At 41.2% G+C, this 17,026-nt stretch overlaps 1 protein-coding gene across 1 annotated transcript in view; it reads right to left on the minus strand.

Moving 5' to 3' along the window:
• LOC126248149 (methionine aminopeptidase 2-like) overlaps positions 1 to 17,026 on the minus strand; it is a 135,801-nt gene that overhangs the window by 70,063 nt on the left and 48,712 nt on the right. The window lies entirely within an intron of this gene.

Genomic DNA, 17,026 nt, shown 5'->3' on the forward strand with positions numbered 1-17,026 from the left:
CAGTTGTGAAGGAACTGACCAAATTATTTCACTGTTCTTATTTGTATTTTGTCTTTATCACCTTTAGAGATTATTGTATAACAATTCTGATGATGAATGCTTGATCTTTGAAATGTGTGAAGTTCTTGCACGTACGTCCGAAGCAACCTTGCATCATAATTCTACATCTACATCCATACTCTGCAAGCCACCTGACGGTGTGTGGCGGAGTGTACCCTGAGTACCTCTATCGGTTCTCCCTACTACTCCAGTCTCATATTGTTCGTGGAAAGAAGGATTGTCGGTATGCAACTGTGTGGGCTCTAATCTCTCTGATTTTATCCTCATGGTCTCTTTGCGAGATATACGTAGGAGGGAGCAATATACTGCTTGACTCTTCAGTGAAGGTATGTTCTCGAAACTTTAACAGAAGCCCGTACCGAGCTACTGAGCATCTCTCCTGCAGAGTCTTCCACTGGAGTTTATCTATCATCTCCGTAACGCTTTCGCGATTACTAAATGATCCTGTAACGAAGCGCGCTGCTCTCCGTTGGATTTTCTCTATCTCTTCTATCAACCCTATCTGGTACGGATCCCACATTGCTGAGCAGTATTCAAGCAGTGGGCGAACAAGCGTACTGTAACCTACTTCCTTTGTTTTCGGATTGCATTTCCTTAGGATTCTTAACATGAATCTCAGTCTGGCATCTGCTTTACCGACGATCAACTTTATATGATCATTCCATTTTAAATCACTCCTAATGCGTACTCCCAGATAATTTATGGAACTAACCGCTTCCAGTTGCTGACCTGCTATTTTGTAGCTAAATGATAAGGGATCTATCTTTCTATGTATTCGCAGCACATTACACTTGTCTACATTGAGATTCAATTGCCATTCCCTGCACCATGCGTCAATTCGCTGCAGATCCTCCTGCATTTCAGTACAATTTTCCATTGTTACAACCTCTCGATACACCACAGCATCATCTGCAAAAAGCCTCAGTGAACTTCCGATGTCATCCACCAAGTCATTTATGTATATTGTGAATAGCAACGGTCCTATGACACTCCCCTGCGGCACACCTGAAATCACTCTTACTTCGGAAGACTTCTCTCCATTGAGAATGACATGCTACGTTCTGTTATCTAGGAACTCCTCAATCCAATCACACAATTGGTCTGATAGTCCATATGCTCTTACTTTGTTCATTAAACGACTGTGGGGAACTGTATTGAACGCCTTGCGGAAGTCAAGAAACACGGCATCTACCTGTGAACCCGTGTCTATGGCCCTCTGAGTCTCGTGGACGAATAGCGCGAGCTGGGTTTCACACGACCGTCTTTTTCAAAACCCATGCTGATACCAACAGAGTAGATTTCTAGTCTCCAGAAAAGTCATTATACTCTAACATAATACGTGTTCCAAAATTCTACAACTGATCGACGTTAGAGATATAGGTCTCTAGTTCTGCACATCTGTTCGACGTCCCTTCTTGAAAACGGGGATGACCTGTGCCCTTTTCCAATCCTTTGGAACACTACGTTCTTCTAGAGACCTACGGTACACCGCTGCAAGAAGGGGGGCAAGTTCCTTCGCGTACTCTGTGGAAAATCGAACTGGTATCCCATCAGGTCCAGCGGCCTTTCCTCTTTTGAGCGATTTTAATTTTTTCTCTATCCCTCTGTCGTCTATTTCGATATCTACCATTTTGTCATCTGTGCGACAATCTAGGTTGGTTGGTTGGTTTTGGGGAAGGAGACCAGACAGCGTGGTCATCGGTCTCATCGGATTAGGGAAGGATGGGGAAGGAAGTCGGCCGTGCCCTTTCAGAGGAACCATCCCGGCATTTGCCTGGAGTGATTTAGGGAAATCACGGAAAACCTAAATCAGGATGGCCGGACGCGGGATTGAACCGTCGTCCTCCCGAATGCGAGTCCAGTGTCTAACCACTGCGCCACCTCGCACCTCGCTCAGTCTGCGACAATCTAGAGAAGGAACTACAGTGCAGTCTTCCTCTGTGAAACAGCTTTGGAAAAAGACATTTAGTATTTCGGCCTTTAGCCTGTCTTCCTCTGTTTCAGTACCATTTTGGTCACAGAGTGTCTGGACATTTTGTTTTGATCCACCTACCGCTTTGACATAAGACCAAAATTTCTTACGATTTTCTGCCAAGTCAGTACATAGAACTTTACTTTCGAATTCATTGAACGCCTCTCGCATAGCCCTCCTCACACTACATTTTGCTTCGCGTAATTTTTGTTTGTCTGCAAGGCTTTGGCTATGTTTATGTTTGCTGTAAAGTTCCCTTTGCTTCCGCAGCAGTTTTCTAACTCGGTTGTTGTACCACTGTGGCTCTTTTCCATCTCTTACGATCTTGCTTGGCACATACTCATCTAACGCATATTGTACGATCGTTTTGAACTTAGTCCACTGTTCCTCAACACTATCTGTACTTCAGACAAAACTTTTGTGTTGAGCCGTCAGGTACTCTGTAATCTGCTTTTTGTCACTTTTGCTGAACAGAAAAATCTTCCTACCTTTTTTAATATTTCTATTTACGGCTGAAGTCATCGATGCGGTAACCGCTTTATGATCGCTGATTCCCTGTTCTGCGTTAACTGTTTCAAATAGTTCGGGTCTGTTTGTCACCAAAAGGTCTAATATGTTATTGCCACGAGTCGGTTCTCTGTTTAACTACTCAAGGTAGTTTTCAGATAAAGCACTTAAAAAAATTTCACTGGATTCTTTGTCCCTGCCACCCGTTATGAACGTTTGAGTCTCCCAGTCTATATCCGGCAAATTAAAATCTCCACCCAGAACTATAACATGGTGGGGAAATCTACTCGAAATATTTTCCAAATTATCCTTCAGGTGCTCAGCCACAACAGCTGCTGAGACAGGGGGCCTATAGAGACATCCAATTACCATGTCTGAGCCTGCTTTAACCGTGACCTTCACCCAAATCATTTCACATTTCGGATCTCCGTCAATTTCCTTCGATACTATTGCACTTATTATCGCTATAAACACGCCTCCCCCTTCACTGTCCAGCCTGTCTCTGCGGTATACATTCCAATCTGAGTTTAGGATTTCATTACTGTTTACGTCTGGTTTCAGCCAACTTTCTGTCCCTAGTACAATATGGGCGTTGTGACCGTTTATTAATGAGAGCAGTTCTGGGACCTTTCTATAGACGCTCCTGCAGTTTACTATTAGCACATTAATATTGTTATTCCCTGTTGCATTTTGCTTACTCCTACCTTGCCGCGTCTCAGGAGGCGTCTTGTCGGGCCTAGGGAGGGAATTATCTAACCTAAAAAACCCCCATGTGCACTCCACACGTACTCCGCTACCCTTGTAGCCGCTTCCAGTGCGTAGTGCATGCCTGACCTATTCAGGGGGACCCTACATTTCTCCACCCGATAGCGGAGGTCGAGAAATTTGCACCCCAGATCTCCGCAGAATCGTCGGATCAACACAGCCTTGCAATATCATATTTATCCACCAACACCGGTCAAGCGACTTTCAAATAAAATGTTTCTCTGTCTGGGAATATATACATAATAGATGTATGAGTACAAGATGGAGACGCATGGTTGACAACATGTGGATTGTTGGGTCTGGCCATGAGTCATGCTTGGATATCCAAATGGTAGGGCAACCGACAGCAAAAAGTGGGAAATCAAGGTCTGGGTTATGGTCCAGCTTCAGTTTTCATTGTCATCATTCCATTATACAGCTGATGGTTGTCCATATTCACAATTGTGAACACATTTCATGAAAATAATTAATGGAGAATGCATTTAGTACAATTTCAGATAAATGCAAAATTCCTGATGCACAACATTCAAACGAATCACGTAAGGTCTTGTTACTGTAACTCTGATATGTGCCACCAAAGGAGTAACACTATGTGATGAGTTGATCTCTAGCTGCCGTTGGCATCTTTGATATGCCATGTGGACGTCATTTTCTTCACTGTGAACACAGCCTGCTGCAGACTGCTGAAGTGTCATTTTCTGTATAATGCAGATGCAGTGTGGAGCGACAGGGAAAAATTATTTAGTTTATTTTCCGCAGCCTTTTACAAGGGCCTGAGAACTATTTGTGCGACTGTCAGAAAGCAATGGAGAACACACTGTTCAATAAACTTCAGTCCACAGGTCTACTACTGCCCTCACCAAAACAAGAATAAAGTGTTCTAACTCTCAAAGACTAATGCAGAGGAGTCAGGATCCACAACGATAAATGAAAGTCTACTGTTTTTTAACTGACGAAAATATTCTGAAAAAATTTCACACGCACTAGCATCAGTTTTGAAAATCATTGAACTTATCCTGTAGTACTCAGCACTTGACACAGCTCAAAATGGTTCAAATGGCTCTGAGCACTATGGGACTTAACATCTGAGTTCATCAGTCCCCTACAACTTAGAACTATGTAAACCTAACCAACCCAAGGACATCACACACATCCATGTCTGAGGCAGGATTCGAACCTGTGACAGTAGCGGTCGCGTGGTTCCAGGGTGAAGTGCCACTGCGGCCGACAGACACAGCTCAAAGACTATTTTTACTCTCTGGTCCTAATGATGAAAAGTTAATCGCTTGCCTTAAAAGTGGAGAATAAACTCATACACTTGCCAAACGGTTTTCTATAATATAGTGGGTAGCTCACACAACAGAGCATCATAAATGAAACATGGGCTTTCCAGTTAAATTAGCATCACAATTGAGTTCGCATTTACACAGTTCCACGAGAAACACATGACATCTCATTCGATCGAAAAAACAATCATATCAGTCATCATTCATGCCATCCAAAGCTTAAGCGGACACAGGTGTGGAGAGAATCATGGCATATTCTGTAGTGGAGCACAATATATTTCTCATGACTAATGATGATCGAATAACCTCTCAAGCACAGGCCTGACAGTCTTTATATACTTGCGAGGCAGACAGCGAATAAAACACCCAAAATTGCTTTCAGCTTTGGCAGCAGCACTCAATCAACACCCTTTTTTACAACAAAACTACTTATATCGTTGTTTAGTTGAAGACCTACAATGATCCCCATTCATCTACAAGTAAAGCTATACTCTATTCATAGTGTATAAAATTCTCAGCCCAATAACTTTTAAACTTTAAGGTTAAGTATTTTTTGAATGGAACTGAGGGTAGGTGATGGTCTCATAACAGTCTCTTCCTAATTAGTGTGCCTTTATTGAATTGCAGTATCATAGTTACAGTTGGTGCAATTTCATTATTATTTATATAAAATAAGTGCTGTCATTTTAGCTTTGTATCTTATACAGCATGTCCCAAAAACCACCAACAGTGCTTAGTATGTTGTGCAGGAAGGCAAACTGATCGGTTTTCAAGAAGAAACCCATATCCGGAAACACACAGCTTGGGTACTGGAGACAGTCAAAGTCTGAGAATGAATGGTTAGATTGTTCAGATTCATTTTAGTGTCTGAATACAGAAGGTTTGCAAACCTTTGGCCATCTGTGTACTGCAGATGGACAACCTGAACCTAATAACATTTCTGTGCATGTGCTTCATTCCTCCACATAGCCCTTGTGCGCATTCTACAGCAGATCTTGCCAGTGCAATAACACTGTTGACAACAGTGCAACATATACCAATACACAGCTGCACAGCTGCAGAAATGATCAACACGGTGCTTGCATAAGGCAAAGCGGATAGCAATTGGAGAGCTGCTGCAAGATTGTATGCAGAAGCTTTTGCAAGCAGGTGTATCCCACATCACTGCACGTTAGCATCCATCGAGAGACACTCAAATAAGCTGGTAAGTTGCATGTAGGTTTCTTGCCTGAGGTGTAAAGTAGTAGCACTTTGCACTTGGTACTCGTGAATACTATCCTCAGTCTACCATTTGTCTTCTGGTAGGTGCCAAAAGGTGGTGCAGGTCGTCCACACTTGGTTCTAGCACTATAGTTGGAAGAGGATGTGCTGACAGTGTTCAAAGAGGACCCAGCCACCAGCATTCAGCAGGTAGCACAGGCACTACACACAGGTAAAAGTGGCGTATGGCATGTTGTCCATGAACACCAGCTCTATCTGTAACATCTGTATAAAGTCCAGCCAAACGGGAGGAGAACTCTACATGATGGGTCAGTATGTGCCACGGTATTTACAACAGTGCATACTCGTGCCACAATTCTGGAGCTTGGTGCTATTCGTGGGTGAATCCACATTTACTAGATTCGGCATATTAAACTTGCACAACATGCATGTTTGGGTGGACAAAAATCCACATGCCCAAGTGATTCAAAATCACTAACACAGAGTTCGATATTAACATCTGGGACAGAATAATTGGTGACCATATCACTGGGCTACATCTAATGCCAAACACATGAACAGGACCGATCTCCTTCACATTTATTAGAGATGTTTTGCCTACTCTGCTGGATATAGAGCCACTAAATGTTTGGATGGACATGTGTCCGCAACACGACGGAGCTCGAGCACACTTTGATGTCGATGTGCCAAATCACCTCAGTGTCGCATATCCCAATCAATGGATTGGTATGGGTGGACCAGTTCCAGGCCAGCACAGTCACTCGATCTGACGCCTCTCTACTATTTTCACTGGGGTAGTATGAAGAGTATGGTGTATGGCACACCTGTAACGTCAGCAGAGGACATTATTGCTCAAATCCATGGAGCAATCAAAATATTTCAAAGACAACCGCACACTTGCTTATGTGCATGAGGCTCAACACTGAATGTAGTGAACTCTGCATTGAAGTAGGAAAGATCCAGTTCAAAGCCAATCTGCAATGTAGACAGCGCAATGTGCTACTCATGTTGGGTTTATTGATTTAATGTCTAACACAAACCCATCTCAGACTTTGACACTCTCCAGTGCCCAAGCCATGCGTTCTGGATATGGGTTCACTCTTGAAACCGATCAGTGTGCCTTCCTGCACTACATACTAAGCATTTTCAGTGTTTTTCGGACACCTTTTACACTAATGTAAGTTAATCTCATTTTTTTCCATTTTTGAACGAAATTTGGTTTTTACTTAATAATTCAAAAAGTAAAGAAGGTAGCTTCATGAAAACTTCTATACATTGTTTTTATGATAAGCAGTACCTGATTCCAAACACACAATTTTATAAGTTCAATATTACGTGCTTTTAAAAATTTCTAAAAACTTGATTTTTGAAGAAACTAATTATCGGACATGCTGAGACTCTAAACTTTTGACACTGGCTTAGTTTTACATAATCCAGCCAAGTTTTGTAACCATATTTAAACATTTAACTTTACATGAGACTGAACAATCTCCATTTGCTCTGTTCATGGCATGCATTAGGATCTGCTGGCTTGTCATGGCTGAGCACTGGAGAAAAATCAATATTTTACTCATCACACTAGCTTGCTTCCCCACGGCAGGTCTGAGAGTACTGTGTGGCAGTTTATGTGGGATCTACTTAAAATACACTTCACACTATATTTATCTCCACAGTAGCTTTTTACCTGTGGCTTGGCATACATTCACATAACATATATTTCACATATATTGCACACATATAAGAATTCTTGCTGTTTTATGTCATACTAACTGTGAGAGGATGTTAAATTTATCGTTGGTATTCAGCTATGTAGTATGAACTTTGGTCTTGAAATACAATGACAAAAACATTGGCTCACTGCCGTGCTCATTCTTGGCAACCTGGCTGACACACTGAACAGTTCAAATAAGAGAAATTACACATCATAGTTTTTAAAGTATAAAGTATTCCAACTGAATTACATCCAGGAAAGATATACCAACAGATTGTTTCAGAACATTTTTACATCTCTCGTGCCCCCCCCCCCCCCCCCCAGGCATAGTATTACTATACATTACGTTTTTACAAAAAAAAATGAGACACGTAGATACCCTCTTTCTCCCATCTCATCCTCCCCACCTCATTTTCCCTCCTCTGTCTGTGCATCTTCTCCTCCCTCTCTCTTCATATCTCCTACATCACCCCATTTTCATCCACATCCCCACCCCAATGGGAGGTAGATGGTCCTTACAGAGTTGCTTTCCAGATCCAGTAGTTTAAGTGGAGATGTGGAACATGCATACATATATTTTTATTTTATATATATACATAGATTCTTACAGTGCACATACTACTGATTGGTGATAACAGCCAATTGTGATTTCGAAAAAGTAATACCTAATATTTATTAAATGTGTAATACCCGGTTGCTTACTTTCATTGAAATTCCATTCTTTTTAAATTAACATTCCCTTAACATTTACGATCCACTGATTAAACACTTGATCACCCCTGCATTCCATAACTGTCTATGATATACAGGGAATATTAGTCTTGCTTGGGTACTAACAGAAGTAGCTCATGGTACTGCGAGTCTACAGAGTTAAAATAATTCTGCTTCAACAAATTAATCTGGGAATCACAATTTATAGTTTGGATACCAAATGTGCACTTAAGTCATGCTGTTAGTGTGGAATTACTGATGACCCTGAAAGCTGCCAGACATTTGACAATTATGGCATATTCCAGTTTTAGATAACACCATGTCTTTAATGTATGGTGTTCACACAAGTATAAGGCAACACCAAATTTAAGACGATCTCCTTGAAAAATAATCTGACTAATCAAAATTATGAACTGTTTTATTCATATAAAACATCTGCCTAAAAATGTGAACATTACCCAATTCTAAACTTATGCCATTTATTGATTGTCTACATTTTGACAAGACAAGAAGAAATAAAATAAACAAAAATAAATGGTTTACAGTAATTTTTATCTTAAGTTCCGTTTTTGCTTACTATCTGAGACAGACAACTACGGTATCGTTACTTTTAATCACCACCACCACCACCACCAATATTATCTGGGATAGTTTCACCTACGCCATGAGAGGTGAGAAAAGAAGTGAAGTATAGCCAATTATGAGCAGAAATTAAATTTCTTATCTTGGTTGTAACAAAAAATTTTTCTTTTTTTCTTTTGAATATATCGCAATTTCCAAGGTGGGAGCAGGGTAGGAAGCAACACAGCCAACAATGCAGATTTCTGCCAACATTTAACCAATTATTTCTGAAACTATTCAAAATATTACTACCAAATTTTTACTAACTGAACATCCGAATGTATTTAGTTCACTGATCCAGAATGGAGAAGGTACAGAGTGGAAATTGGGATACAATTTTTTAAATAAATTCCTGTTTCTTGAAAATTTGTTTTATACCACCAATTACATAACTCTCAAAGCACTATAGTAGATCCATATAATCACATCCACTATATGAATAATTTCTACAATTTTTCTGTTTGTATGTTTATTGCTTCCTGAGAAAAAGTGGCTTTTGTCAGAAAATGCATAGTTTTGACAAAATTCAAGTTAATGCTTAAGTCCATGGAAACACATCTTTCATCCTGAAAAAATCCTGGTCAAAAGCAGACTGCTTCATAGTCTGATACTACTACTTTGCCTAAATCCTACCTCTCCCTCCTCGGTCATTTCCTGAGCAGAAATTTCAACCTTCCTCACTCTTAATTGGTCCATGGTTTCTGATGTTCTGGCCGTGTTCTGCCCTATATTTATTCCCAACTCTTCCAGGACTTTTATTCTTCCCATATTCAGGATTTGTTAAGTCTCTGAATATAGGCTTAATGGCTGCCATTACTGCTTCAGGTACTGAGATCCATCTAGTTTGCCTCCTGCTTTTCTATAGTTGGACCATGTATCTGGTGCAGGCGGGCACAAGTTATGTACAGGGTTAGTATCTGTGGACAGCATGTGAAAGTACGTTTCCCACACTGCTTTTTTCATGCATTCCAAATCGGGTGTTTTCCCTAATGGTTTTGCCATAGTATTCCAGAAATTCATCAATGACTTTATCAGTAAACCTTCCATCATATTTTATGTTTTTCCACCTGATAATTTGGTGTTGCCAAGTTTCTTTTTCAGTTGACAAAGCCTTGCTCCCCTCCTTTTCTTTATGTGGCCTATACATTCAAGCTTCGTAATATGTTCATCACTACAGATTGCTTTTTAGAATAGTGCTGGAGAATTTATAGTCTCCATTTGCCAGATATTTCATATATCTAACTCTTCGCTCTGATTGTGGGTGATGAAAAATAGCCATAGCTGCTGCTACCTCCATACCACCACTTGACACCTCATAGTTCCTCGTAAGCGAGGGCCTATGGGCATTCTTTTTCTCTTCATTATCACCTACTAAGGGGCATCCTCGGGGAACATTTAGTGAGAACATATTATCAGTATCAACACCTGTTGCAGTAGCAAATCCATTTTTGGAAGTGTGGCCCCTTTTTTGCTGTAACTCACCAAATGCTACACTACTATCTGTTAAACCACCATTCTCATTGACTGCTTATACAGCTGCAGTTTTCATGGATTCGGTTGCAACAGAATCTGTGCAGTAATTTCAGTATGTCTCTCATATTGTGTGGGTGGGTTTGACACATTCACGAGAGCATTAAGTAATCTATCACCACCACTACCTTTCACAATACACCCAACTCCATAAATAACCTCACACTGGCTTCATATCATTCATTATTTGAGCATTTGGCAGCTGCTATAAATGATGTATCAACAATGCAATTTGTGCATATGATTTTAAGGTTACAGACTATTCAATTCTGGCATTCACATCTCTGGAAAGCACTATATCTCTAAGACATAACTTGCATACTACAATCTCGGCGTTAAAATATTCAAATCTATAATTACATTTACTCCATTGCCTTCGTGTGTAGGTAATGTATGTCCTACATAGTAAGCTTGCATTTTTGCCCCTTTTCTTTTTCGATGCACTAGGAGAAATGTCAACAGTCTTCTCATCACTACAACTATTATTTTGCACTATTTCACTACTATCCACAACTGACGTAGTTCTATACATCTATTTCCTTTGTTATGACGTCTCTTGAAAATACCTTTTGGTTTAGTCATTTTAAATGAGAGCAACAACACACAACAGTTTTACTATAAACACAGCAAGCTACCAAACATCAAAATATGTTTTGTTTTCAAAGATTTACAACCATATGAGCATAGAATAATTAATAATCAGAGCAGCCAATCTGTGGTATACAAATCCAAAGAGAATATAGCAAAGCCACAGCCTTAGAGCATGTAGTTTCTGAGATTTTCATACATATCTGAAAGGATATCTAGATCATTGAGGACATCGTGATGTGTCAAGTAAAACTTGGAAAAATATTAAAAATGCATTTACATGGATTTTTTTACAAAAATTATGCACCAATTCGTCCAGTAAAGTCCAAATATTTATACAATAGAAAAAATAAATTCCCTTTTTTTTTTTTTTTTTTTTTTTTTTTAATACTTGGGGTCTGAGCTCACCTTAAATTATTGTGAACAAAACGGGCATCACTAAATTTTATAAGCTTGGGTGTTACAAATATTTGGCTATTTCTTCTGAATATGTTGTAATCTTCAAAGGTTTTGATTAAGGCAGAACATGAGAAGAGAGCTCCCCCCCCCCCCCCCCCCAATACATGGCAGATTTCGCACCTATATTGACGTGAGGATGTGACAACATTCCTTCATCTCTTGCTTCCAGACTTGTTGTCTGCAAGATGCTCTCTCATTGGCCACGTAGATCAGCAGCTGACACACACACAGTAGTTCCCATCATAGCTCATGGTAAGCACTGAAAGACTTAACACCTTCTGCGGAAATGTATACTATCGTTGAGTATTTGTCCAATTTTGAAGCAAATTCACTTCTCCAACAAAAGGATTGAAGGAAACAGCAGTTTGCACAAGGCAAATGTTCATAAAGAGCAAGGATATGCAGTATAAACACTGTCCTATCACTTTAATACAAACACCTGTCAAAAGCCTAAATATGGTCCTCAACAATAAGTGAACATGTGGGTTAATCCGCTGTGCCTTCAAAAATGATGAGGTCACCCAGAGAATGCCACAAAAACATTCCCCCAGACAATAGCGTTCCCTTCACCAGCCTGGACCCATCCAATGATTGTTGCAATATGTTTGCTTTCAGACACTTCACACTGTACACATCGATGGTCACCTGTCCGATGGAGCATAAAACATCATCACCTGTTGCCACTCGGCAGATGTCCAGTTGTGGTATTGGCTTGCAAATTCCAGCCTTTGTCACCGACAACCAGCAGTCAGCGTGGCTACAGGAACCTGCTGCGGAGGACCATATGCAGCAATGTTCACTGAACGGTCACTAAGGGCCCCTTGATTCATCTGGGCAGTCAGTTGCTCAGTAGTGCACGTCTATTCACCTGTACACATTTATCTCTGTGACTGTTTTTCACCTGTATCATCTATGGCCTGTGACGTACCACAGTTGTCTCAGCACTGGTTTCAGACAACGTCATTTTGCAATGCATGGTATACTTTAACCACAACAGCAAACAAACAGTTTAAAAATGCATCCATTTCAGAAACGCTTCCACCTTTGGCCCAAAAGTCAATGATCATACCGTTTTTGGACATCAGATAATCACTGCATTTCTACATTACGACAATGACTGCACCATTTTCCATATCTGCCTGACATGCTTTATATACTCTCCACTACTACTGCTACCACTTACCATTCATGAGTGGCCATTGCACACCGACTTTGCACATAGGTGGAGATCACATTACTGTGACTGTACCCTGTATTCCCACGGTTGGTAGCATGAGGAAATTTGCTCCCCACTCACCACTTCCTTCCCCACTTTCATCCTCAGTCAAGCTGGTCTCACTGTCACCCCCCCCCCCTCCCCCAACCCCTCCCGAAGTCTCCATAATAAATCTGCATGTGACCACAACTAGCAAAGCTTCATCTAAAAATAAATGTAACATGATCCCTATACTAATCTACTGCACAACATAAAAATATTGATAGCAGGAATAGTCTAAGCTGCACATGTAGGATGACACTCTATTTTTCAAATAACGAATTTGGGAAAAAACTGTCTCGTAATTGCGTAAATATGGTATATGCCCTCTATGACAATGTACTTGTACCACTTTCAGGTGCACAATTCATTTAACAGCAACAGAGTAAAACACCCTTGCACAACATAATTTTGTTTTGCTATTGTGTTGGCTAGTACATACAGCTTTTGGATTAGCGGGCTCGTCAGGCAGCCTCGGTTGAAGGTGAGGTGGAATACAGTAAATTTTTGCATACGTTAGGTACCAAATCAAAATATCTCTGTTTTTGCAACATCAGTTAGTTAATCCTATCTAAGTCTGGAATACATCAGCAGTTTTATGTAATGGTACCTTTCTGTCTCATAACTGTCAAAGCGGAAAAGAAAAAAAATGATACTGTGTATTAAACAAAGTAATTCCCACTGACTCCAGTATCTGTCATTTTACACTATTGCAATCTTCCTTGTTGTATCCTGGACATTTGGTCTTACCACCATAAATGGTTGATTGGTCTAAATAGTAATAAACACTATATACAGGGTGTACATGAAGTCCGGGAACACTTTCAATTATTTATTGCACAAGAACTAAATATTGTACAGATGTAATATATATTGCATTTTGAAGAGAAACTCTCAAAGTTTTTTTCACAAACATTCGATATGTGCACCATGAGTGACCCGGCAGATGTCAATATCGTAATCGAATTCTTGCCATACCCGTCCGAGCATGGCATCGTCGACTGTGGCAGTCACTTCCCGTATTCTCTCCCAAGCTCTGCTACATCACGTAGTAGAGGCGGTGCATATGCCAGATCTTTAATGTGTCGCCACAGAAAAAAGTCACAGAGAATGAGATCTGATGATTGGGGAGACCATTTAATGAAATAGCTGTCCCCTCCTGTAGCAAGGCCGATCCATCGATACGGCAGCTCTGTGTTCAGGTAGCCAGAAACTTCACGATGAAAATGGGTGAAGCCGTCCTTGTTGGTGGCTTCTTACTGTACTTGGTTTTAAATATCCATTGAACAGCTGTAGCACACTTGTTTTTGTCAAACTCCAACACACAGAAAGCTCGCTCCGCACCTGAACTCGCCATGTTTGCGACTGGCGCTGACTATCAGCAAATTACCAAGCTGCGCTGTGGCAGTATACATAGGGAAAAAAATAAAAAATAAAAAAATAAAAAGAAATTCAGGGGTTCTCTTCAAAATGACATATGTATGATAACTGTACAATGTTTGGTTCTTGTGCAATAAATAACTGAAAGTGTTCCCGGACTTTATGTACACCCTGTATTATCCTAGCTGAGTACCTGGCATTGCCCAGGTATGTATTTATTCCAATCTTCTGTAAGTCCAACTATTCCTTCCCCTTTTCCCTGTCCACATGCTCCACGCCTCCCACACTCTGCCCATCTGCCCGCCCCTTCCACCTGTGCATAACCTCCATCTGAATGCCATCTACCCCTTCCCCTCTCTCTGTCCATCATCGCTTCCCTCCCTCTGACCATATTATCCCTCCCCCCTCTCTGTCCGTACACTCCTCCCTTCCCCCCCCCCTTCCCCGGTCTGTCTCCACCTCAACCCACTCTCTGTCCATCTCTTACTCCCCATCCCTGTCCATACCCGATCTCTCTGTCAACTTCCCCCCCCCCCCACCATCTGTCTGTCTGCTCCTGCCCCCCACCCTCTGTCTATCCTCCTCCTCCTCCTCCTCCTCCTCCTCCCACCTCTCTCCACGTTACCAAGCCCACCCCAATATAATTCTGGTTTCTTACCCTCACAGTACTTTTTCCAGATCATAATTAATATCTGTACAAAATTTAGTTGAAACTCTTCCTGAGGTTCAGGATGAGCTTTTGACCTATGGCTGTACCCATGTATGTCTAGTGAATGTCCTCCTACAGTTTCATTTTCACAGAGCGCAATGTTTATGACGTCATATCGCCTGGGCTGTGTGCTGCAAAATGACAATTTTGCAGGTACATCCAATGGTGTATGTGGCCATTGTCTGCAAACTGTGTTGTGAATAGTGTTAGTAGCAAATGTGTAATACATTTAAACATCGTGCAGGATGTGGCAGTTTTTCATGCATCTCAGTGTTTATGGCATCATATCTCCTGAACTGTACATCGTACAACGATTAATTTCACTGGTACATTCGATGGTATACATGAATACTTTCTGCAAAAGTGTGTACACACACACACACACACACACACACACACACACACACACACACACACGGGTACACAGGTGGTCCAGTCAACATTTACATGACAACCATCTATGTTCAATGTCAATGCACAATAACAACTCTCAGATGTCAGTTGGCATCACTAGCTGTTGAAAGTACATGAAGTGTGTTGGAGGATGGGGAAAACAGTGCAGTAGTTGTCGTAATGCAGAAATGGAGTGATTCATCTGATGTTCAAAAGGACTTAAACATTGGCTCTTGGGTCACGAGCGGAAGCATTTCCAAAATGGCTAAGTTTGTAAACTGTTCGCTTACCACAGTGGTTAAAGTATATCGTTCATGGCAAAATGGTACTACCCAAAACTGGAGCCGAGGCAACTGTGGTGCACCATGGGCCATAGATGACAGGGACAAATGACACATGCAGAGATGTGTATGCACGAATAGACATGCCACTGTTCAGCAAATGACCTGCCGGCTGAACCAAGGAGCTGCCATCAGTTTGTCCTCAAGCTCTGTTCAGTGAATGCTGCTACGTATGGGCCTCCACAGCAGCCAACTGGTTCACACATCCACAATGACTGCTGTTCATCGGCTACAAGGGCTGGAATTCACACACCAATATCACAACTGGAAGTTCTCCGAATGGTGACAGGTGGTCTTTACAGATGAGTCACATTTTATGCTCCATCAGATAGATGGCTATTAGTATGTACTGCGTGGAACATCTGAAAGCAAACACCCTGCAACAACCGTTAGAAATGTCCAGGCCGGAGGAGTGATCATTATGGCTGGGGAATGTCCACCCCTATGTGCAGTTTGCTTTTCCTTGCCACGATGGCATCTACCATCAGGACATTGAAACGTGTCCTTCCCTGCAGTGTATATGCATGCTGCAAAGAGCACCGGAATGAGTTAATCATACTCCCCTGGCCACCAGACTCTCCAAGTATAAACCCAACTAAGAATCTGTGGGATCATCTCGATTGGACTGCATCTGTTACGGATCCTCAACCAAGAAACCTCGTGCATTTGGCCATGGCATTGAAGTTAGCATGGCTCTATGGCCCTGTTTGTACTTTCCAGAATCTCATTCACTCTTTTCCTGCACACCTTGCAGTGGTCCACATTGCAGAAGGTAGTGATTCAGGCTTCTGACAGGTGACAGGTGACGGAACAGTGCACGCACGTGTGTGCGTGTGTGTGTGTGTGTGTGTGTGTGTGTGTGTGTATAAATTATGAGTAATTGTAAATTCATGTATAATCTGACTTAAACACACGAAATTTAATCTTACCACATGACCGGTAAAGATATGACAACTTGTAATCCAATGATACAAATAATTCGGCGTGTTGGATAGGCTGCTGCAATGTAGCTTCAGAAAATTTTGCTACGTAAAGAGGCGAATCTGAAGACTAGGTTTGTAGCCCCAAAATAGATTATGCCATAAGAAATTTGAAAACCATCCTTGCAGCCAGAGGCTAATTTATTTACAATTGCATATCATCACACAGCTTTATCCCCACCATTCACTTCGATGGAAATTCAAAATTAGTCATCATTAAACCTGGTTGGTGAAATGAAGTACAAGGAGTATTTAAGTAGGTGGGTACAAAATGTGTAAAGACTGTATAAGGAGGATGAAGCATGAATGTCAACAACATTTTTCAGAAATCAGATGAGAATAATTATGTGACAGCAAATGTAGTTTGCAAGAACAGACATAATGTCTGATGGGATAACCGCAATCAGTGGTTTTACACTGTTACTTATAATCCGTCTTGATAGCACAAAATGTTTATTCACATGACCGGTTTCGGTTCCTCTAGAACCATCTTCAGATCTGCAATTTCGGTTACAGGAGTAACCCGTCCACACACCG

This window comes from Schistocerca nitens, chromosome 3 (genome assembly GCF_023898315.1).
Source record: "Schistocerca nitens isolate TAMUIC-IGC-003100 chromosome 3, iqSchNite1.1, whole genome shotgun sequence".
In the NCBI taxonomy this organism is placed as follows: domain Eukaryota; kingdom Metazoa; phylum Arthropoda; class Insecta; order Orthoptera; family Acrididae; genus Schistocerca; species Schistocerca nitens.